This window comes from Dipodomys merriami, unplaced genomic scaffold (assembly GCF_024711535.1).
Source record: "Dipodomys merriami isolate MVZ:Mamm:240054 unplaced genomic scaffold, mDipMer1.0.p SCAF_2, whole genome shotgun sequence".
NCBI classification, from domain to species: domain Eukaryota; kingdom Metazoa; phylum Chordata; class Mammalia; order Rodentia; family Heteromyidae; genus Dipodomys; species Dipodomys merriami.
The window spans coordinates 61,325,220-61,349,057 of NW_027203381.1; the positions used below are offsets into that span (position 1 = coordinate 61,325,220).

A 23,838-nucleotide genomic window follows, 5' to 3' on the forward strand; every position below is an offset into this window, starting at 1 on the left:
CCTTGTGTGTCAACACCTTAATCTGACCCCATGCTGGTGGGGTCAAACTGGTTTTCTTATGATAAGGACAATGGTGTCATTGGTACTTCAAGCTTAGGTCTGCAAAGCTGTGTACTAAATCTTCTTTCTCAGGGTTGGTTGTGTTGTTTTTGTCTCTCAGAGGGTTGGATGAGTCAAAAAGGACCCAGATGTTGCCGGTGGATCCATCTGTAATGATAGAAGCATACCCTTTCCCCTTATGGATCATTAGTTGCCGCGGACTGAGTTCTGTCGGGACGACAGAGGATACCTAGGGGAGGAACCTGGAATAGGATGGGGAGATGGCAAACAGACAACTCACACACAAGAGGAGTGGATGCTGAGTGCTGAGTGCTGAGTGCTGAGTGTGATTTAATGCAGAGGATAACAAACTTTTATAGCAAAAAGTCTCCATAAGAAAGGGCAGAAGGTTACATAATCTTGCTGCAGGGCTTCATTCTTGGGTGGTCACCAGCTGCTTGCCTGAAAGGGCAAAAGGTTACACAACCTTGCTGCAGGGCTTCATTCTTGGGTGGTCACCAGCTGGTCACCTGATAGGCACTTGTTTCCGGCTTATCTCTAAGAAATATAATGGGTTTTGATGTTTGTCACCAACTAACCATTACCTTATTTCTATAGAGGCCTTAACTGTCTCATAAGATCTTTTCTGTTCCTTCTTTAATAGTAAACACCAAGGAGACTTAGATCTAGCAAGTCTCTTAGTAAATGAAAGAGAGTAGTAGGAAGTTCTTTCTCCTAAGTAGTTATCTCAGCAATTGCCATACATTCTTTCTGTTCTAGCCGCGCCTACAACTTTTTGTAAATCTCTTACAAACAATTCCTTCTGCTGAAGTGACTTTGTGAAACCCCCAATACTTTTATATTTGCTTATGACTTGTCTACTAGCCTCCATAAGAGGGGCTTTAGGTTAGCACTTAACTCTGGTGAGTTAGTCATATTTTTAAGACACTCATCAGATATTAGAGTCATCAACACTCTTAAGAAAGAGCTTTGTATAGGGAAACGTTGACAATGAGCAAGTACAAAGAGCAGTAGAAACAGTAAAAGATTAGTAGGCACTCTTATGAGGAAAAGATAGGCAGAAACACATTTTTTCCAGGGGTTTTGCCAGCCTTTTCCCAGGAGTAGGCCTCTTAGAAGCCCTATTCTCCGAGGTAGACTTCGGTGAAGTCCCAAAACTTGGAGATAGGTTTCTGAAGCCCCTATCATGGTCTGATAGATGGTTTCCCATGCTAAGCAGACTCTACTGGGGTCAGCGTGGCAATTAGTCCTGGTCTTCATTGATTAAATTCTTTAAATCATCTGAGAATACATACCAAAGTGGTGCTGGAGAGGTACAATGCCTTTCAGCTCTAGTGAAAGGTTCACTTTGAGGCAAAGTTTAAAAAAATTAGAGGAAATAAGGTTAAGGCAAGAGTTTCCTTTGGAGATTCCCTGTTTTTTGTTTTTCAATAATTGAAACTTAAGTGTTTTATGGGTGTGTACACAGTTGGTATAGGTTGATTAAGGGGTCTGACTTTACTAAATTTCCCTAATATTTTTCTAGTACAACACTGGCTTTTATAACTTGGCGTGGGGGTAGTTTATCAGGGTGACAGGATTTTGCTAACCACATTTTACTCCAAATTATAATTTAAGCATAATTTTTTAACTTCTAGTAACTGCACGGACCCCTTTTTGGGCCTCTAGCAGTATAGCCCCAAAAAGATTTGTAAAAGATTTAAATAGTTAGTCTAGGATGTTTAAAGGCAGGATCCATAAGAAGTCCCACTTATAGGTGGTCAGTGGCAGTTTTGTGATTGACAAACAATTTACAAAAGCAGAACTAGTAGTTAGTGATTACAAATTGCACCAAGGCAAAGTAGGGTGGTTGAGTCCAAACAATTGGTTGCAGACATCCTGGTGTCTAGGCAGGAGATGGGGGCAGTGCACCCAGCTTCAATGTCTGGAGGTGGGAAAAGTCTTATCTTTAAGTTCTAGAAAAATACGACCTCCCCAAATCAGGGAAAGCATTGTTGAGCTTTTCAAATAGCCTCGAGGTGGGATAGGCCATCCTTAGAATGCAGATGTTTAGTGTATCTATCCTGGTAAGCACTCTTGACTCAGCCCTTACCATTGAAATTTAACATTTGGCCTAAATCTTAATACAAATGGTCAGGTTTTTAATAATTATCAGACCACAGTTTTGTTTTCTTTCTAGTGTCTTTACCTATGTTTCTCTGCTTACCTGGTACTTGTTTGTCCCAGCTAAATATTAATTTTCTTCTTCCTTGGTCTAATTAATAGCTTATCAGTTTAATTTTGATCTGGTCCTAACAATTTTACGTTTTATTCTTAAACAAATGAATTTATGTGGTTGGTGTCAGCCCAGAATTTACGGTCAATTAAGGTTTTAAGCAAACATAGAGCAATTGGGATTTAAACTATTTCTCACATTTTACAGCCTTAGGCTTTTACATTCCATTAGTCCAAATGGCTGACAAGGTCTTGCCCAGTTATGCATGCTTATAAACGATCATTCCATGACCTCCAGCTCTGATCATTTTACAAGGGCCAAACATTATTGTCAAAGTCTCAGGAGTGCCTCTTTCCATAACATTTCCCTTGGTGGTCACTGGACTTGAATTTTAGGGCCCGAGTGAAAGGATCTGTCACATCTGTAAGGTCCGCTCCTGGATGGCGAGCAGACTCCACCCTCCTCGCAGCAAAGTCTCCACCCAGTACCTGCATTACCTAGGCAACTGGGACACCTGGAAGAGGTCACATCTGCATCCGCTGAGGTCACATCTGAATTTGATGTGGCCACACCTTTCCCCACCCATACCCTACATAAGGGCTAGCCCAGGCCCAGACTCTCCTTTTTTTCTCTCTCTGTTCATTTCTAGCTCTTGCTGCTCTTTTCTTGCTCTCTTGCTCTCTCTCTTTCCCAGCCACGTGGAGTGCCAACCTTGCTGGTCCCAGCAGGTCTACCCCTTACCTGAATACCACGTGAGTGCTACTGTTCTTACCCCTCTCTCTGCTCTTTTCTCTCTCTTTCCTCTCTTCCCAGCTCTCTCTCATTCCCAGGCCTTTCCCAGCCACGTGGAGTGCCACCCTTGCCTGGTCCCAGCAGGTCTACTGAATAAACCCCTTACCTGAATACCACGTGCGTGGTGCAGTTCTTACTCGGCCACCTCTTTTTAAAAAACCTAACAACATCCATCCCAGGAGACCACGTGGAGAAAGGCAGGTACAGGAGAAAGATTATTTCAAGCTTTACTAGAGGAGCCATATTTCCCCCAGAAAGAGAGCACATGGCAGCCTTTGCTAGCTAGGTAGCACAGGGTCTAGGGTAGGAAGTGAGGTAGATGGGAGTTCAGGTGGGTCTGGGCAGAGACAGGGAGGGGCCAGCTGTAAAGTGGGAACTCCAGGGCAGGGAGGAGCTCAGGGTGGAGCTGAGGACCAAAAGATGGGCATAATGCTTATATTCACAGCTCTGTTGTTCAATAAAAATAGGGGGTACTAGGCGGGAGGGGGGGGTGCGGAGGAAGGGGTAATGGGCGGAGGTTGTTTCTTCTGGAAAGAGGCAAAGTAGTCAGGGATCCTTGTTTCATTGCTCAACCAGGTACCATCCAAGAATCATCTGTTTGACAGTGGCTGGTAAAGGTCCTCCTTTTTCCATGACAATAGTTATCTAATATGTAAGACACAATTAATAAAAGGCAAAATTGCTGTTAAAGCAAAAATTACTGTTAGCAACCCAAGAGAAGAATATTCCATGGCGGGGATTGATTGCCAGAATGGGGGTATCAAAGACTTGAAATTGCCTTTTCTGTCTCAGATTGGAGACATAGCAAGGCACCTGACTCCTGGCATCCTGGAGGAGGGGGGAGTAAGACTTTTCCTGCTTTAGGTTCACAGTGACTTGAAGAGGAGGTAGCAGAAATATTTAAAGGTACCAGAGCCAACAGACGTCCTGGGCTCTTTTGGTTACTTCCTGCTGGACTGGGGGCATCAAGGAATCCCTCGAGCTGGGGTCCTTAGGGTCCGGGTCTGCACTGGGCAAGGCAGGGCAGTGTAAGTAATGTCTCTGGTTGCTTGAAGGAACAGGATGACTGCTCTTGACTTGTTCCCAGGTGGTATCCTAGGCAAGGGAGACTTGGAAAGAACAGGCAAAAAGCTGAAAGGTGACAAGGTCAGATAATATGAATGACATAGGAGAACACACATGGGCCATGGGCCATAAATGTTCCATTTGGAGTATAAGCCCAATTGCCTTTAGGAAATTAGCAATTTTTCTAAATGTACTAGCACTGTAGCATCTTATTTTCCTTTAAAATTCATCCAATTGTAAAGTAGCATAGAAGTCAACTTATATCCTTTAGTCATACACCCCTTATGATCTAACTTGTGGGGATTAACATTTACAGAACCAAGTATCTGAAGTAGCTTTTGTTTTACCCCAAATTAGCAGGCTTTTGGTCATGTGTGATGGAGCAAGGCTGGAGTCTGGACAAGTCTGTGGAATCTGTTGCACTTCCTGGTTACCTGCAAAAATTTCTACATATACTAGTTAAAGACCTACTTTACACTGGTTTTGCAGGGTGGTGCCACTGGTTTCACTCTGGTCCCTTGATCTTAAATAGAGTTGATGGGTGCATAGGGGAGAAAATGGAAAATTAAAACCTTAACCTTAGATTACTAGCCATGGTTAGAGGTACAATATTTAAATCAGCATAGATGGACAAAAGAATGACATAAATCAAAGCCAACTTAATTACCAATTTCATTTACTTTGAAAAGGAATGCATCTTTTCTAACTGCTTTCCCAAGGCCTTTTAAAACTGCATGTTTTATTTTGTTTGTTTGGGTTTTTTTGGTTTGGCTTATACTCGGGTCACAAAGTTTCAAAGCAATTTGGATTAAATCACAGGTTCCATTGACAAAAACTTTTAGCAAGCAGAGTACTTGGTAACCTTGAAACCATACTCATTTACATATAGACAATTAGACATGTTTTGCACACATTATAGAGCACGCTTAGATTTTAAAAGCGGCCATTTAAGGTTTTCTGGAATTTTACTTTGCCTCATTATGATGGAACCACGTGGTCAGTTTAAAACACAACTTTGCCAACAACAAGTAACTTTTAGTAAACAAGAGACAAGGCACAGACACATGGCATGATATAATGACACTGCTGGTCATGTCAGGAGGCGGGGTTGGGGGAAGTCACAGAATCAAGTTGATTTGTCATGAAATAGAATTGGCATGAAATAGCAGCTGAGCTCCCATGATGCCAAGATGGCGCATCTCCCTCATGGTCAATGCTAAAGAGGGCTGAAGATTCTGATAGTGAGGGTACATTGCTTCTGGTACACATGGAGCTTCAGGTTCTACCCCACATACACACACACACACACACACACACTATAAAGGCAGAGGATGGGTCCTGCAGAAGATGGGGTGCCTCACAGGGAGGCTGCAGAGAAGGGGGTGCCTCATAGAAGAGGGGGACTCACAGGAGAGGGGGTCCACAGAGGAGGAGTCTAAACTTAAACTCATCCATACTTCCATACTTTTACCTTCAGTTGGAAGGGAGAGGTTAAGACAGAATGAGAGTGAGTTCTGCCTGCCCGAGCACTCACATAAGTGGAGTTTTAAATTTGGGGCCAACTTTGATTGTAAGGAAATTTAGTTCTGTCTTTCTCCATGGTAAGTGACTCTTCACTTAACTGGACTTAATTAGCCGGTGTTGGGCAGCAGGTAGAGTGCTCGGTCAGGAGAAAATTACCTGGTTGGCCTCTGGCGATAGGAGTATAAGATCTCAGGCTAGGTAGGTCCTGGGGAAGCTGGGCAGACCCCCAACCAAAGTGGAGGCAGGGATCAGTTCCACCAGGGAACCTATCCCCGTAGAGCCACCAATGAAAGGATCTGTCACATCCATCCCAGGGGACCACCTAGATGCAGGCAGGCATAGGAGAAAGATTATTTCAAGCTGTACTGGAGGAGCCATATTTCCCCCAGAAAGAGAGCACATGGAAGCCTCTGCTATTTAGGTAGCAGCAGGGTCTGGGGTAGGAAGTGAGGTAGATGGGAGTTCAGGTAGGTCTGGGCAGAGAGAGGGAGGGGCCCAGCTGTAAAGTGGGAACTCCAGGGCAGGGAGGAGCTCAGGTCTGGGTGGAGCTGAGGACCAAAAGGTGGGCATAATGCTTACACTGAGCGCTCTTCCTCAGCTCTCCAGCTCAAGTCTTTACTCTGCCACTTTGGGCTCCAAGGCAATTCTGCCTGCTTTTTTGATACTGCTGGCTGATTAGAATTGACAGTCTCACAGGGCTCTTTTTCTGCCTGGGCTTGCTTTGAACTGCAGTTTGCAGCAGGTCAATCAGTAGAAAAGGCCACTTACTCTAACAAAAACAACAAGGTAGTCAACATAGAAGTAGCTTTTTAAGCATGGTCTTACCGGAGCTTATTAAAAGCCAAAGTTACACCTCACAAACCTCTAAGACTTCTCTATTCTTTTCTGTAGGCCTGCTAGAACCTGTTACAGAAATCCTAGAAGAGTAAACTAAAATGACAATTAAGCAATCATTTTGGTAGCCTTAACATTTCTTTTGCGAGTATATCTTTATAATCAAACTTTTCTTTTAGTCCTATGGTATTTATATCTAGTAAACTATTATCTATGTGAACTTCAAATGAGAGTTTATTTTTCCCAATAAAGACATGGATAATAGTGTAGTTAAATACACGGAAAATAATTTCAGATACATGGGTATCATCAGGTTTTTCACTGTTTTTTTTTTTTTTTGCAAGACCTTAGTCAGAATTTGACATCTGGTTCATTAGTTGGATTAGTTTGGTTGGTTTAAAGTATCATGCTAGATGCTAAGAATGTCAATTTGTAGAGATGTTTGTCTAACGAAAATGACTACTATATAGGTATTTTTAAGTCATTCTGGAAAACTTGAGTCCAGGAAATATTTCATATTGTAACATCATAGTAAAATATATTTAACCAAGGAAATCTAATTCTACTACATCATCAGAACCTTTTTAAGATTATGAAAAGGCAACAGAAACAAGCATATGGTACTGTTAATCCTAAAATCAGTTATCATTCTCATTTAAAAATTTTGACAGCTTACAAAATTCATTTGACAGTTACAAAATTCAATAGCATAAAAACTTACTAGAAGTCTGTTTAATCAATTTAGTACCAATATGCAAAAATTAGATATGTGACACTTTGGTTTTTGTGGTGTGTGTGTTGCATAGAAAAGTAACAGTTTTAGTTTTGAGTAGATTGAGTTTTTACTATTTGCTCAACCTAGTTGTATGTATTAGAATGAGGTCTTTACTATGTCTTTTTACAAGTTTTACTTGGTTACGAAAAGCAATATTGGCCCAATTCCCAATAGATACTGAAATCAAGTAATAGATACAAAATGAAGTAAACTCCAAAATGTGATACTGACTAGAACCAAGGCAACTCTATTAGTAAACTGATAACATGGTATAAATATGTATACTGTGTTTTAGTCAATGTATCAAATTGAAATTTTAAACACTGTGCCTGAAAATCTTAAATTGGAAGTTTTTCTATTTTTGCCTAAGAATAGGCTTAATAATAAATAGATTAAAGCTTTTTAAAAAAGGGAACTAAGTTTGTAGTTATATAATATCAGGCTTTGCCAAGTGCACTGTAAGAAATATAAGTAGATTCTGACATATGCACAACCAACTGAGGAAAGATAAGACCCATTGATCCAAACAAACAAATCTAGAGAAAGTTGTTGTTCAGTTCTCATTTAAAGACTAAGAGAATAAATAGTCTGGAAAGATTTAATTTTACAATATAACATGATGGAGTGAGAAAAACAACTTACTCTTATAATTCCTTTTCCCACTCATACTTCTATCCCACAATATCATCCAAATCTTTTTTAACCTATTTGTATAAGGAAGAGGCAAAGAGAAGTAGGACATTTGCACGATTGATTTTCTTCCCCAGTCCCTTCTTTTTCCCTCCTTTACCATTCATGAAGGCTCACATGCAGGGCTGGTCACTGAGGCTGGTTGCTACATGCTGCAGTGACTTGACACCAAGCCTGCACACTTGTTGACTCATAAATGTGGCTTCTAGAGTCGAAAGAATACTTTTCACCTTCTAATGCTTTCTTTGCAGTTTGTTTTAGTACAGGGTCCTACATGTTTCTGGGGCTGTCCTTGAGTTTCCTAGGCTTATTTCCTCCTGCCTCATCCTTTTGAGTAGCTGGAAATAGCACAACCTACATGCCAAGTCCAATGTAGTTTTAAGACTAGCTCAATAAAGCCATAAAATGACATTGTGCTCTATGTGGCCAAACCTGATTTCAGATCTTGGCTCAAGGTCTCTCTATGTTTAGTTATGTTTATACATCTACCCTTTCTGGACATTTCACATGAAAATAATCAGGATTTCACTGCCATTTGCATTTGTCATTTGTATGTTTTGGGAGCGTTCATCCATGGTGCAATATATATCAGTGGATTTTTCCTCATTGCCATTGAGTATGTAGACCACTGAAGAGAAGCCAACCTCTTTACATTCTCAAATTGCTTGTTTCTTGACTTGTTTCTTTTCCCCCTCCAATGACTCAAAGTGAGGGGGCAGTTCTATTCTGGCAGAAGTCCTCCCCAGGCTGCTGCATGTCTCATTCCTCTCCTAGTAAATAGCAAAGCTCAGCTAACCCTAAAGAGGCAAGGCCTTTGAAGCACACCATGGAAGTTTCCTTGTTAACAAAAAGTGAGGAGAAATGTATTATTTGGGACTCAGGTTAGTATTGTGTGAATGATGTCTACAGCTTCCAACTATGTGCAGACAATAAAAGAAGACATTTATGACCTAGAAATGTCACAAGGGAATTCTCAGGATTCTTGATGTCATAGATGGGACAAAATGAAACCTATCTGTGACCATTCTATTCCACTGTGGCTCACTGAACGCCTTAGAGGTAAACTTAAGTTAGGAGCTCTTTAGGCCAAAAGCATCTTTCAGAGTAAGCATATGATGTTCCTAGTGTTTAACTGCTCCTACCCTGATGACATTGCCAAACACAGACTTCTTGAACTACCTACCTGCTTGATATCCTGGGAAAACTTCTCCATCAACATGTTCTTAAATTGTGGTCCTGAATAAGAAGAACTTTTTTTTTTCTACCTTGTGATATTAACACTGGTCATCACCTGGTATGTACAAAGGTTTTCTAGTGTCTCTTTTTTATATGACTTTAGTCAACAAAAATAGAAATAACCTGTTTATCTCATCAACATATCTCTAGCCCTTAGAAGTGATTATGTACATGAAAATCACTCAAAATATATTTGTTCAATGAATAGTGAATAGCATAGCACTGTGAGGGTTAGCTGTGTGTTATGTTTATTATTTTGATAATAGAATATCATATCTTTTATGAATACTCAGTGGAATAATTGAAGACCCTGTCAGAATAAAAGAGTAACAAAAGAGCATCCATGGCTAGTGATTCTTAATGCAGCCTGGGGGGTTAGGTGATTACACAAAAGTGATGGGTCCAAACTAGAATCAAGAGGGCTAGACAAAGGGAAATCAAGAAAGAAATTACATTCCTTTTGAGTGACTCACCAGTGACTTGTTAACTTCCCCCAAAGAATTGCTGTTCAACTTCTACTGTTGACTTAAAGGAAATAATTGAGTCTAAGTTTAATAATTTCATAAAATATCCAGAGTCAATTTCAGTATATACTATTTCTCCTTTAATTATTTTCTATTTTACCTTACTGTTTTTCAGAGCCCGTATGGCTTTCAAATCAAACATTGTATTAGGTCAGTTGTCTTAATGTCTAATAAATTTGAAGTACATTTTATGTATCTGTAAAGTTCAAGAGAAATATTACTAGTTGAGAATGCTTTAACCCTGGTTAAAGTCAAATGTGTTCTTATCATGAGGTTTGTTCAACAGTATAACAACGCAGGGAATAGTACAAGATCTTAGTTAATCTGAACCACATTGTCCTCTGATTTATTAGTTTGATTTGTGGATTAAAGTTTGATACTAGGTAGAGGTTAAGAATGTCAGTGTTTAGAACTTTCTGTCCAACTATAATGACTACTATAAATTTATGTTAGAAAATTGAGCCGAGGGAATATTCAATGTTTTTACAACATAGTAAAATATTTTTAATCAGAGAAATCTGATATACGACATCAAAACCTATTTAAGATGATAAATATAACAAATAGAAATAAACACATTAGTAGAAATGCAAAAATAATAAATTGTACCTAAAATCAATAATCATACTCATTTAAAATAAGGATTTGGTAATTTGAACAAATTCACCAAGTATATAGGGAGAAAAATTATCAATTTGAGACCAAAATGAGAAGACTGAGTATTATATGGGAAAGAACAACAGATTTCAGTTTTGAGTAGAACAAGTTTTTACCGTTCCTATGTTATATGCATTGGACCTGGCCTTACCATATCTTCTTATGAATGAAGCGATTTCTGGTCAGCAAACAAATGCAAATTTGGCCTGTTTTCTTAATTAGGACAAAAATGGTAACAAAATCAGGTGCAACTCTGGCTTGAATAATGTAATTACATTAGGAATTTCATGAGCTGTGACATACCTATTTATGTTTTGTACTAAAATATCAAGCTGAAAATGTCAACACTGGACAGTTTTGCATACTTTATATTGAAATTCAATTTTTATTTTACCCTAAGAATAGGCTCAGTAATATACAGCATTTGAAAATGGGGAACTACATTTGTCTTCATATTAGGGCCATGCTTTGCCAGGTATACTATAAGATATATAAGGACAGTGTGATCTATGAATAGCCAACTTTGGAGAGATAAGGTCCATTGAGCCATGTAGACAAATTTAGCTGGTTCTCTTCATTGTGTCAGAAGAGAAATTAGTTCTTCATTCATTTCCCATTTAAAGACTGCTAACAGAGTTCATAGACTGATAGGGTTTTTTTTTTAAATTACAAAATGTAAATGATTGAGTCAGAACAGCCCTGTGCTTTTTATTCCTTCTTTCTGTTTTCCACTAGTATCTGAGAATGGCACCTAAATCTGTTCAATAACTGTTCAATAATGAATAGGAACTGGAAAGTAGAATATCTTTTCTTTCATTTTTCTTTCTCCTTTTTGAAAAAAATATTTTTATCTGAAAGCATAACTAGACTCAGTTGTTGTTGGCTCAGTTGCAGTGGGAGTAATTGATCCTGGCTGCCACATGCTGGGATGACTCAAGGCTAGGACTGCATTCACCTAAAGCCTTGCTCCTTTACAATTACATTCCCAGGGCTAAAAAGTTAGAAACCAGGACTACTAACTGCACTGCCTTCATGGGGCTTCACTAGCATCAGGGCTGGAGAACTACTGATGTTTTTGGCATTTGTTATTTGTTTTAGTATTGGGTTCAGCATATTGTCTACCCTAACCTTGAGCTCCTGGGATCAAGTGATTCCTCCTGCCTCAGCCGTGTTAGTATCTAGGTAGAACTACAAGCACACTCTACCATTCCAGGTCAAATGTAGTTCTAATAATGTTCCCTTGTGCTCAATGTGGCCAGTCTTCATTCTTAATCTTGGCCTCTGGCAATCATCTTACTTGGGTTTGTATATACATCTGTCCTTTCTGGACATTTCACAAAAATGGAATGATGGTAAATATGGACATTTTACATTTGTTGTTATTTCTTGTCATGTTTGGTGGGTTCCTCCACTGTATGTATTGGTGGCTGGTGAGTACATGCCACTGGTTGTTCATGGGGCTTGAACTCTGGGCCTGGGTACTGTCTCTGCACTCTTTGGCTCAAGACAAGCACTCCACTGCTTGAGCCACAGCACCACTTCCAGTTTTCTAGTGGTTTATTGGAGATAAGAGTCTCACACTTTTCTGCCTGGGCTGGCTTTGAACCATGATCCTCAGATCTCAGCCTCCTCAGTAGCTAGGATTAGAGGTGTGAGCCACTGGCACCTGGCTTAGAAACTACATTCTTCATGTTCTGTCATAAGACTTTTTTTCTTTGATCTCCTGAAGCACTGTTCCTGCTCATAGTTCCTCCATTCTCATATGAATAGACAAAAATAAGCCCACACTACTAAGGCCATGCGGGTGAAGTATATCCAGAAATTGTTTCCTTGCTAACCGTGGGGAGAAATGTGTCCTTTGAATTTAGTATATATCTATACCCCTCCTGTGCCCCAGTGGCAGTAAATAAGACATCCTTGATCTGTGGATGTCCTGCTAAAATACTTAGGCATTATTATGTCACTGCTGGGATAAATGGAAGCTGTCTATGACCATTCCTTTGTGACATACCTAGACCCCAAAGATAAAGTTCCATGTAAGTGGCCAAATGTTCTGTGTAATGGGCCAAAAGCATCATTAGAGAAAATAGTGCCTAACTGTCTATGCCTTCTAGGAGGAGTCTGTTCACAGATTTCTTCGCATGTCAGCCTGCTTGGTCTTCTGGGAAAACTTTTCCATCAACTTGACTTAGATTGTGGACCAGAATAGGTGAGTGTTTTCTTTTCCTTGCAGGATTAATGCTGCTCATCATATGGTTTGTGTGATAACTGACTAGTATCTCTTTCCACAAAAGGTGTTACTTATATAGTGTCAGTCTTTGCCAGATATAGTGCAAGATACATACATAGAACAACATAATTACAAAGGATTTAGTCCGTAGATCCAAGTACCAAAATCATCTGGTCCTCTCCGTTCTTCTACAGGAAGTTGTTCATCACTTCCTACTTAAGAAGTGCTAAAAGCTGGTCTTTAGTGCATCATTCCTGAAATCCTAGCTACCAGGAGGCTGAGATCTGAGGATTGTGGTTTGAAGCCAGCCCACTCAGAAAACTTCATGAGACTCTTATGTGTAATTAAGCACCAAAATATGAAGTAGAGCTGTGGCTCAAGTGGTAGAGCACTATCCTTGAGCGAAATAGCTCAGGGACAGCATCTAGGCCCAGAGATCAAGCCCCAGGACTCTCACCAAAAAAAAAAAAAAATACAACTAGAGTGCATAACACACACACACACACACACACACACACACACACACACACACACACACACACACACTCTATATATATTATATAAACATATATATATATATATGATGAAGAAGCACATTTTTCTATTAAAAATTTTTCCTGATCTGTTCCTTTCAGTTCCTTTCTGACAAAAGTCCTTCCCACTTCCCTGTCTCATGACTTGTCCATATTTTTGTTAATAGGTAAAGCTGAGCCCACCCTAGAGAGGCCAGGAAGAGAAATGTTTCCTTGCTAACACCAGGTGAGGAGAAATGTCTTCTTTTGGACTTGGTTTAGTACTGTGAGCATAATAGCTACTGTCCTATATCTACCCAAGATCACTGAAAAAGAAGACATCCTTTACTTGAGCATGTCACATTTGAAAGCTCAAGGTTCTTGATATCACTGTTGGGTCACAGTGAGTCTTTGTGAGTCACCTAACTTCTCAGAGATAAAGTTCCGGTAGCTCATGCCTGTAATCCTAGCTACTGAGGAGGCTGAGATCTGAGGATCGTGGTTCAAAGCCTGCCCGGGCAAGAAAGTCCGTGAGACCTTTATTTACAATTAACTACCAGAAAACAGGAAGTGGTGCTGTGTCTCAAGTTGTAGAGCGCTAGCCTTGAGCTGAAGAGCTGGGGGACAGTGCCCAGGCACAGATTTGAAGCTCCATGACCGAGAAAAAAAAAGTTCTGTGTAGGTGCTTTTTCTAAAATGGGCTAATAACATCCTTCTGAGGATGCAGGAAGGTGCTGGTGCTTAACTAATCCTACCCACAGGTGGTTGCTGTTCACATAATTCCTGGGGATACTTGTTTGTGTGGTTTCCAGGGAACACTTTTCCATCAACTTGTGCTTAGAATGCAGATCTCAATAGGTGAGTACTTCTGTATTTCTTCCTTGCTATTTGTGTGATAATTGTCTATTTTCCGTACAAGAATTTACAATCCGCTGGGGCTGGGAAGATGGCTCAGTGGTAGAGCGCTTGCCTTGCATGCCTGAGGCCCTGGGTTCGATTTCTCAGCACCACATAAACAAAAAAAAAAAAGCCGGAAGTGGCGCTGTGACTCAAGTGGTAGAGAGCTAGCCTTGAGCTGAAGAGCTGAGGGACAGCGCCCAGGCCCAGAGTTCAGGCCCCATGACCGGACCCCCCCCCCAAAAAAAAGAATTTACAATCCACAACAATAGAACTAACCTCTATTTATCCTATCATCATATCTGTAGCTGTTGGCAGAGGCTATGTAGTAGAAAACTACATAATAATGAATAATGAATAAATAACACTCTACATGTGATAGATTTTGTTTCATATTCATCATTTTGATAGTGAAAAGCTTACTGTATATGAATACTCTATGGGATACTTGAAGGAGCACGTCAGAATAAGTGAGTTCCCGAAGGTTTCTGAATGTAGCTCGGTGTTAAGATAGTCATACAAAAAAAGTGACGTAACTGAAGTTGACTGAATAGGACTAGGTGAAGGTTATCATGACAGAAATTTCATACCTTTAACCTATCTTGTAGTCATTTTTCTAAAAATGTAGTAACTTTCTGAAAAATAGTCATTTGACCTGTATCTTTTATTTAAAGGAAATAAGATATATTTCTAAGCTTAGTCTGCTAAAAATAGTAAAAGAACAGCTCTGAAGCAATCATTATATCGTATTTTTTCCACAAGGGTTTTCTACTTTGTTTCTTAGAGCCAGTAAGCCTTTCTAATCAAACTTTATTTTAGGCCAATTATCTTTATGTCTGATAAACTGAAAACACTTTGGCATATGTATTTGGATTTCAAGAGTTCATTTTTTCCTCAAGGAACTCTGGTGCCTTATTAGAGTCAGTTAAAAAACAAACCTTCAGCCAGGCCAGCCGGGTTGATGGCTCACACCTGTAATCCTAGCTACTCAGGAGGCTGAGATCTGAGGATAGCAGATTGAACCAGTGCAGCAGGAAAAGTCTGTGAGACTCTTATCTCCAATTAATCACCAGAAAACTGGAAGTGGTGCTGTGGCTCAAGTGGTAGAGTGCTTGCCTTGAGCTGAAGAGCTGAAGGCCAGCAGGCAGGCCTAGAGTTCAAGCCCCATGACCCACCAAAAAAAAACAAAAACAAAAAAATGCATTATTAACAGGTATGTCCAATAGTAAAACAACCCTAGAGTTAAAAAATGTTAGTCTATGCCTGCTGGATAGTTTGACCAAAACTAGTCTCTGATTTATTAGAGGACCGAGTCCACAGAAATTCAATGTTTTAAGAACATAGTAAAATCCATCTAAGCAAGGAAATCTAACTTTATGACATCAAAACATACTGAAGATTATAAAAAGTCAATAGAAATACACATTATGTATGTGCATTATCTAAAGCCTCCAGCTATGCAAGGACATTGGGAAAAAAAAATTCCTGATCTGAGAATGTCACAATGGAATACTCAAAGTTCTTGATGTCATTGTTGGGAAGCATGGAGGTTCCATATAACCATACTTTTCCTTTGTGACACACCTAACCCCAGAGAGACAGTTTAGTGCAGGTGACTTTTCTGTAAAGGGCCAAGAGCATCCTTAGTTGAAAATGGAACAGTGGTAGAGCGCTTGCCTTGCCTGCTCAAGGCCCTGGGTTCGATTCCTCAGCACCACATAAGCAAAAAGAAAAAAGGCCGGAAGTGGCGCTGTGGCTCAAGTGGTAGAGCGCTAGCCTTGAGCTGAAGAGCTGAGGGACAGCGCCCAGGCCCAGAGTTCAGGCCCCACGACTGGAACAAAAAAAAAAAAGAAAATGGGAGGGGCTGATTCTTAACACTTTCTACTCACTTGATGTTGCTGTTCACAGACTTCTCAGCCTCTATTGTCAGCCTACTTGGTTTCCTACATTGGTCATCAACTGAGTAGTGTGATAATGTTTAATGTCTCTTTTTGATCTAAAACTTTACAGTCCACCAGAATAGAACTAGCCTTTTTTCCTCATCATTATATCTCTAGCCTTTGGAAAAGGCCATGTACATGAAAACTGCTCAAAATAAATTTTTTAAATAGCAATCTATGAGTATTAGCCATTGTGTTTACTCTTACTATTTTTGACAGATATTCCTGTATTAAAACTCAATGGAATAATTGAAAGAATCTTCAATATGATTTTGTAGTGAAAATTTATTTATAGGCTTATTGTCTTTATGTCTCATAAACTTGAATGGTTTTTGACACATACATGTGTGTATGTATGTATATTATATAATTATGTATATCTATAATTATATATTTGCATATTTATGTATATATATTTGAACTCCATAATAGGTCATTTTTTCCCTAAGTGAGCCCTGCTGCCTAATTAGCATAATGCAAAACAAGTTCAAATGCAGTCTTACTAGTGTAACAACCCTGAGGACTTTGTATGATCTTATCAATAACTAAATAATTAGGCCCAAATTGGACTCTGATGTTTAGTTTGATTTTGGATTAAATTGTATGCTAGCCGGATGTCGAATGTCAGTCTTTAGACCTTTCAGTAGAACTAGAATGACTACTGTAGAGGTATCTTTTAAATTATTTAGAAGAGTAAGTCCAGAGAATATTCAGTGTTGTAATGTCACAATGAAATATTTTTTAGCCAGAGAAATTCCATTTTACTGAATCAAAACCTAATATTTAAGATGATAAAAACATAGCAGAGACAAGCACATAAGTGACTGTATATACAGAAATTAAAATTATCTAAAATCTCATCTAAAATCAGTTATCATTAATTTATAAGGATTTTGACAAGTTATACAAATTCACAAAACACAATAAGATTAAAATCGATAGTCTTTGGATTGCATCAATTTAGAATCAATATGCAATGAGTATTGTATGGCAAAGTTGGTTTGTCCCCTACCTCCATGGAAGAATACAGATTTTCAAACTTTAAGTAGTGCTGAGTTTTACTATTCCCTCTAATGGTATGTGCATTGGCTCTAGCTCCTTACCATGTCTTCTTAACAAGACTTTCAGAATCTACTGAGAAGTGATCGTGAAACAAAAGCAAACTTGTCTCATTACCCAATGGATTCACTTAAAAGCTGGTAAGAAAATTAGGTACAACTCCAAGATGAGACACTGTATAAGAACCAGGCTGATTTTATTAGGAATTTAATTAGTTTTTTAAAAGAAGTTTTTATTTTATTGTAAAGATGCTGTACAGAAGAGTTGCGGTTACATGAGTAAGATAATGTGTACATTTCTTGTTGAGAATTATTGCCCCCTCCTTTGTTCTCCCATAATCTTGTGGGTATCATTGTTGTAATGAGTCATCCTGTGTCCTTGTTTAAGCATTTTGTTATTCCCCTTTCCCTGTCCAAATTGAACAAATGTATATACAATATGCAGGCTACCAATATCAAAAACAGTGACAACAGGAGATATACCATAGGGAGAAGAACATACAAAGGAACAAAACATTTTCCTAGTACATTCAACAAAAACAACAAAGAAGTACCACTGTGTCCATATTTTAGGGGTCGTTTCACTTGGCATCATCTTATATGGTCCTATGTACAAAGCTTTTGAGCTTTTCTGCTTATCTGATAAAATTATCCTAGACATATACTAATTTTTGCAAATGAGGGAAACCATGAGGGAAAAACAACAGAAAAAGAATGAACTGTATAGGGGGCCTCTAAAGAGAACCTCTTTTTCAAAAGTTGGGGTTTGTGTTAATATGCGTAATTAGTTTTTAAAATCTATTATGCTCCATTGTGACAACATATCTAGATAAACATTTAACACTGCCTGCACTGTTGTGCCCTTTAAATTAAAAATCTGATTTTTCTATGTCCTTTTTTCTTTGCCCTTCAAATGAGTTCATTAATAATTGTATGAAGCTTTAAAAAGAAAAACTAAGTATATTTATTTCCGCCTTTCCAGTTACATTGTAAGATGTATAAGTAGATTCTGGTATTATAACAACCAACTTAGTAAACATTTACTATTGACCCATGCAGACAAATTCAACTGTCAAAAAGTTCTTCTGTTCAATTTAAGAACTAAGAGAGAACATAGACTGAAAAGATCTTTTCTTTACAAAATACATGGACAGAGTCCAAATACACAGCCCTACCCATCTAATTTCTTCCTTCCCAATTCTTACTTCTACCCCAGAGCAGTATCTAAATCTGTTTCTGAACTTGCTATTGGGATATTGAATAGGAATTGAGAAATAGAGCATTGGTTCCTTTATCTTCGTTTCATTATACTTTTAATTTACAAGTATAGACAAATGCAGAAATACCTCATTCCCATCATCTCAAACAAAGTATAACCCTTTGTATTTTGTTTGTACCCCTAAGTACACCACATATGAACAACACAAAACAGCAAACGAATATTTTTATGGCATACTAGTATCTCGGGAGTGTTTGTATATTCAGGAAAATTAGGTTGTGGGGGAAGAACAGAGATATATGAATAACATGATTTTCCCTAGATCTTGGTGTGGGTATAGATGAGGAAAAGTGGCTGAGTGGATGAAAATATACTTCCAAAGAGAGGAATTGTTAGGATATGATTCATATGAGAGTTTCAGTTTGAAAATAAAAAGACTAAAGAAGAAAGCCCAACCAAATAAGTACCAGGAAATGGGTACTTGCAAGAAGGGGGGCGGGGCATTGAGGAAGAGAGATAATGAAGGGGATAGATGAGAGAATGCAAACAAGAATACATTGTATATATACCATAGGAATCAGAAAATTAAGGGAAGGGGATGGGCTAAAGAGGGGTAAAAATGTTGAAGGGATGGCACAGATTGAGATGCATGGATACATACTTCTTAGTTAAATGTTAAAATTTGACACAAAATTATGAAAAGTAAAGGAACAGAGGTTGAGTTGGGGAGGGCAGGTGAGAATGTTGAAAGGGGTGACATTGATGTGTATTCATAAACTGTTTTTTGAATGGCATCTAAAGAATATTTTAAAGAAGAAAGAGGGTAGTACAGAATTCAAGGTTTAAATAGATGGAGTGATTGGTGAAATTGAAAGATAAATGGCTATTTTATGAATTACAGCTGAGAAAAACCAATCGACAAACAGTATAATCAATACAAAGTCAAAGGCTACTAGACTGATACACAGAAACTTTGATATCCTTGTTCTTGTAAAAATTGACCTATATATGTATTCCAGCAGGTTGCAATAATGTTGAGTTTTGCTCCCCTTATAGGACCTTTAAGTGGGGGGAAGGACCAGAGAGGTTAATCTGCCGGATGATGCTCTGTATCGCTATGTTTTGGCTCAACAGGGAATTAGTTCCTAGCCTGCTTGGCCACAAGACGCTACCCTCAGTCTTTATCAACTGATTCCATTTGCTGGTTTATTTGAGCTGTTTTACTCAGGGGCACAGAATTTTGAGGGCCCCTAATGATTTCCCAAGTATGACACAGCCCTCAAGTCTTCCTTCCCAGGCTGAAATTCCCAAGCCTGTAGTGCTTAGATATCTTTTTCAGGCTTCTGCTTTCTTTGTTAAATCTTAACTATGCCATAGTGAATTGTTTTTCACCAAGATGTGCCTTTCTCCACATTTCGTGTGGGCTCTTGTCAACAGTTTAGGTTTCTATAGTTTGGCTATGTGTCCCCCTCATATTTCTGGAGGGGTAGGTTACCAAGTGAGGGTGGGGCAAGTAACCAGAAAGATGTGTAGGAAAAAAATATTTTAAAAAGAAAACAAAGATAAGAGGAAAACCACAATCAATCCAGATATAAAAACACAAATAAAAGAATTAACCCTGAATCCAAAAACAAAATAAGAACAGCTCAAAATATATGAAGCGCGCACACACACACACACACACACACACACACACACACACACACACACACACACACACACACACACACACACACACACACACACACACACACACACACACACACACACACACACACACACACACACACGAGAAAAAGAGACCCAGTACATTCATTATTCTGTCTTTGTTGAGGTTTAATTTGTTGCCCAATAAATTCAAGAAGGATCTGCACTACTAGTTACAGGTTCCATTTCCTGATCTGGCATGAATTAGTCCATTTCTTCTGGTAGGACAGGAACTGCTATTTTAGTATTATGTTGTATGCCCCAGAAGTTCCCCAGGATAAAGTGCTATTTTTGTTGCCATTCAGACCTAGATTGTGGGAGATCTGCTGAATAGCCAGCCACCACTCCTCCCCTGGGCAGGAAATTTCTGCCAGCAGCTGGTATTTTCTTCTTAATTTGTATATTTTTCCTGGGTGGGTAAGGTAACCTGTGGAAGGTGGTTTGTAACTTTGTTTTTCACTTGCCTCTACTGCATGGATCTTAGGAGGAAGTTAGTCATCTGCCTTGGATACTGGCTTGGTCATTTTTCTAGCATTCTCTGGTGGAGCAGCAGTTTTGTGGTGTGGAGATTCTCTTGTGGATCAGTGTGGAATTCCTCAGTTTTAGTGCTTTTCTGTTGTACTGAGGAAGTATCTGTTGCTCTCTGCGCTACTAAGTATTTGCAAAACTCTAAACCTGGCCCTGAAGATTTCTGTTTCCTCTTGCTTGTGTAGCCAGAGAGATATTTTCAGCTTAAACAAAAAAGATAAGAAAAGAAAGTAGGTAGGGTTCCTGTCCCTCAACTGCATCAAAACTCTACCCTTAGCCAAGGTTCCTGCTAACACCTAGAGCTGTTTATTTGGAATTTTTTGTGTGTTAGATGGTTTAGGTTTTTTTCCTCCTCTTTTTTTTTTTTCTTCTTCTTGGAACTTAGGTCCAAGGCACTATTTCTGAGCAGTTTTTGCAAAAGGTTAGCAGCCTGCCACAGCTATTCCCTGGCTTTTTGGTAGTTTATTGGAGTTGAATCTGACTGGGCTGGCTTCAGACTATGAGCTTCAGATGTCAGCCCACTGATTAGTAGAATTACAGGTATGAGCCACCCTTACCAGCTTTCCTACTCTTTAGAAATTTAATGTAATGGCTGCTGAAAGGAGACTACCATGCAGTCCAGGCAGAAGAGTTTGTTTGGGAGAGCCAAACTTCTTGCCTGCATGTGTGCAGAGAGAGAATTTATGGCAGGGAGAGAGGTTATATAGGGAGAAGGGTGGGGGAGGATGTATGGATGTAGCACATGAAGTGACCACAGAGCCTTTGGGACTTCCTGCTGCACCAAGGTGTGCCAGTTACCTGGTTTACAGGTGGTGGGACTTCTAGAGAGGGCCATGTATGCTTGGAGGGAGAACAAAGGGAAGGGGTCTCCTGCTCCAGACCTAACATTCCTAACATTCTTTGGATGGTTAAAAAGGGTACTGACTCTCTTGGGCTCCTTCCTGGTGACAGGGGGCATCTACATTAGTGGTTGAAGGTGGAGATGTCAGCCGGACCAGGATAAGGCAGAAGTAACAGTTCCTTGAGTGGTACATGAGTGTTTGTGTCCTTGGATGTCTTAAGAGGTAAGGGCTGCATAATAAGAAAAAAACATTGTTGGAAAATAAAAAAAATTTGGATGACTTGGAGATGACAAAAGGAATGAGGTGGAGAGGGATGCAGTCAGCTCCATGTTATTTTCCATTCTCTTCAGGAATGTGAGACATTATCTTGGTAGGTCTGAGAGAAGAGCAGACTTACCTCCAAGTCAGTGTTGGGGCAGGAGCAGGAGCCTTTTTTTCCTCTTGACAGATGAAACCACTGTGGCTGTCCCTTGAGCTTAACTGTGGTCAGAAGGACTTGGTGAGGGCCTGCCCATTTATGATAGAAATCAGGTGGATTAAGGGTCTTGAGAAAGACTTGGCCACAAGGCAAAATTAGGGAAGAAAGGAAAGGGCCTGATGAGGCTGGGGGAGACGTTTTGTCAGCATGTTGTCATAACATATATCTAAGGAATGTTAGGACAGGTGGAATCCTTTGCGTTGTTAGTATGGAAATTTCCTAGTGGAAAAGTCTTCCATACATTAATTCAAAGCAGCTAAGAAAGTAGGGCTGCTGCAGAGGTGGCATGTAAGTGGATGACTATTAGAGGTAACAGTGCTGGCCAGTTTCTGGAATTCCAAGGAAAGTTTGGCAATTTGTGTTTTAAGAAGTACATTTGCTCTTCCAACCTTTCCAGAAGATTGGGGTCTATAAGGAATGTGAAGATTCCACTGGACATTTAAGGTAGGTCACTTTGGAAATGAAGGTAGGTCTGTTGTCAGATTGAAGTTGTAGTGGAGAGGGGGCATGAGACCATTCAGTCTGCAGTGAAAATGTAAAAGATTTTATTGAGTGAAAAGTGCTGATGCGCCAGGACTGCACTTGGAGTCGGGATCCCAGGAAATGGCCCCAACTGCCATCCCACATCGGCTTTTAAGCATTTTGGGATAAAGCGGAGAAAGGGGGAGGTTGGGTGTTGGTTTTAGCCAATGATTGTTACAAGAAATTCATAAATTTGCTGGCGGGAAGCAGGAGACTAGAACAAGGGTGGTGATGGTTCAGCTGAGCTGGTTCAGTGAGCTGGGCTCATATTGTTCAGAAAATAGCAGAAGCAGAGTTACAGATTTACAGGGTTACAAAGTTACAATTACAGTTACTAGGTAAAATAGCTAGTTACCAGGGAAGTCTTATCCATACTACACTTATATTTATATCTTAAAATCATTCATTATCAATTTTACACAATCCAAGTCAAATATTATATTCCATCTTTACTATCTCCACCATATCAGAGTGACCTGGGTAGGCCAATCTGAGGAATAATTTTAGTAACACAGAAGTAACAGTGTCAACAGTCTCTGATGTTGTAAGATAGGTCTTGATCCATCCTGTAAAAGTATTTACCATAAAAAGGTATTTTTGTGGCTTAAATGAAGGTATGTGAGTGAAATCTATCTGCCCATCTTCCTCTGGGGTATGTCCTCAGACTTGGTATATAGGAAAAGCAGCTGCTCAGAGGCTGCCCTGTAAGGAGGTAAGGGAACAAGTAGGCCAGGACAGCAAAGATTTAAATTGGTGGGAGAGAGGGTTTTTTTAAATGTGTAGGGCCTGGTTAATCTGGGAAAGAAAGCTGTCTGCTTGGGTTTGGGGAAGAACAAGTCATCCCCCTGTGCTTCCTGGGAGGCTCCTCAGTAGATAAGTTCCTCAAGTTTCTGTGGGATGTAAGAGGATTTGATTGGAAGCAGTACTTAGGAGTAAAGGAGCTTGTGGCGACTGCCTCGACCCGCAAGGATGACGCGACAACAGGTTCTTCTTTCAGGTGGTTTATTCAGGACCTTTTACAACATCATCTTCTCCTCCTCTTCTGCCCGCTTCTTCCTGCTTCTCTTTTCCTCCGCCCCCGGGCTCCGGTTATAAGCCTCCTGGATGGCCAATCCCGAAGTGCCACGTGGCATATACTGATAGGGCTGCAAACACGTAAGCAAACTAGGAGCCAAGTCATAGCCATATAAGCAGTTGTTTTTTACAGAGAGCACTTGTCACCGGGAAGACGGAAGGCGGGAGCCAGCGCCATACAATGTTGCTTTTGCGGCCGCGCCTTACGGCCGCGCTGTCTTTGGTCGCGGCTCCCACAGCTCTCCACAGCTCCCCCTTTTTTGTTTTATTAAGCAACAGGTAAGAGTAGTGGTTGGGCCTCTGTCTAAAACATTAATGGGAGGACCTTGCACTGGTGTTCGCCTGAGGGGCGCCTTCCTCAGTGATGACCAGGCCCGTCCGATGCCTTTTTTGCCGAGGTGGGATCTTGGGCATCAACCCACTTGCAACCCAACATGCTCTTCTTGGGCTCACGCCAGG

The 23,838-nt window shown here is 39.9% G+C and overlaps 1 long non-coding RNA gene across 1 annotated transcript in view; it reads right to left on the bottom strand.

The window, feature by feature from the left end:
• Nucleotides 1-384: 384 nt before the first annotated feature.
• LOC138832219 (uncharacterized) overlaps nt 385-23,838 on the bottom strand; it is a 63,894-nt gene continuing 40,440 nt past the window's right edge. The window contains exons 4-5 of the long non-coding RNA XR_011373532.1: nt 3,174-3,712; nt 385-597 (exon numbers count right to left, since the gene is read on the bottom strand). This is a non-coding gene — a long non-coding RNA (uncharacterized lncRNA). The remainder of the gene's footprint in view (nt 598-3,173; nt 3,713-23,838) is intronic.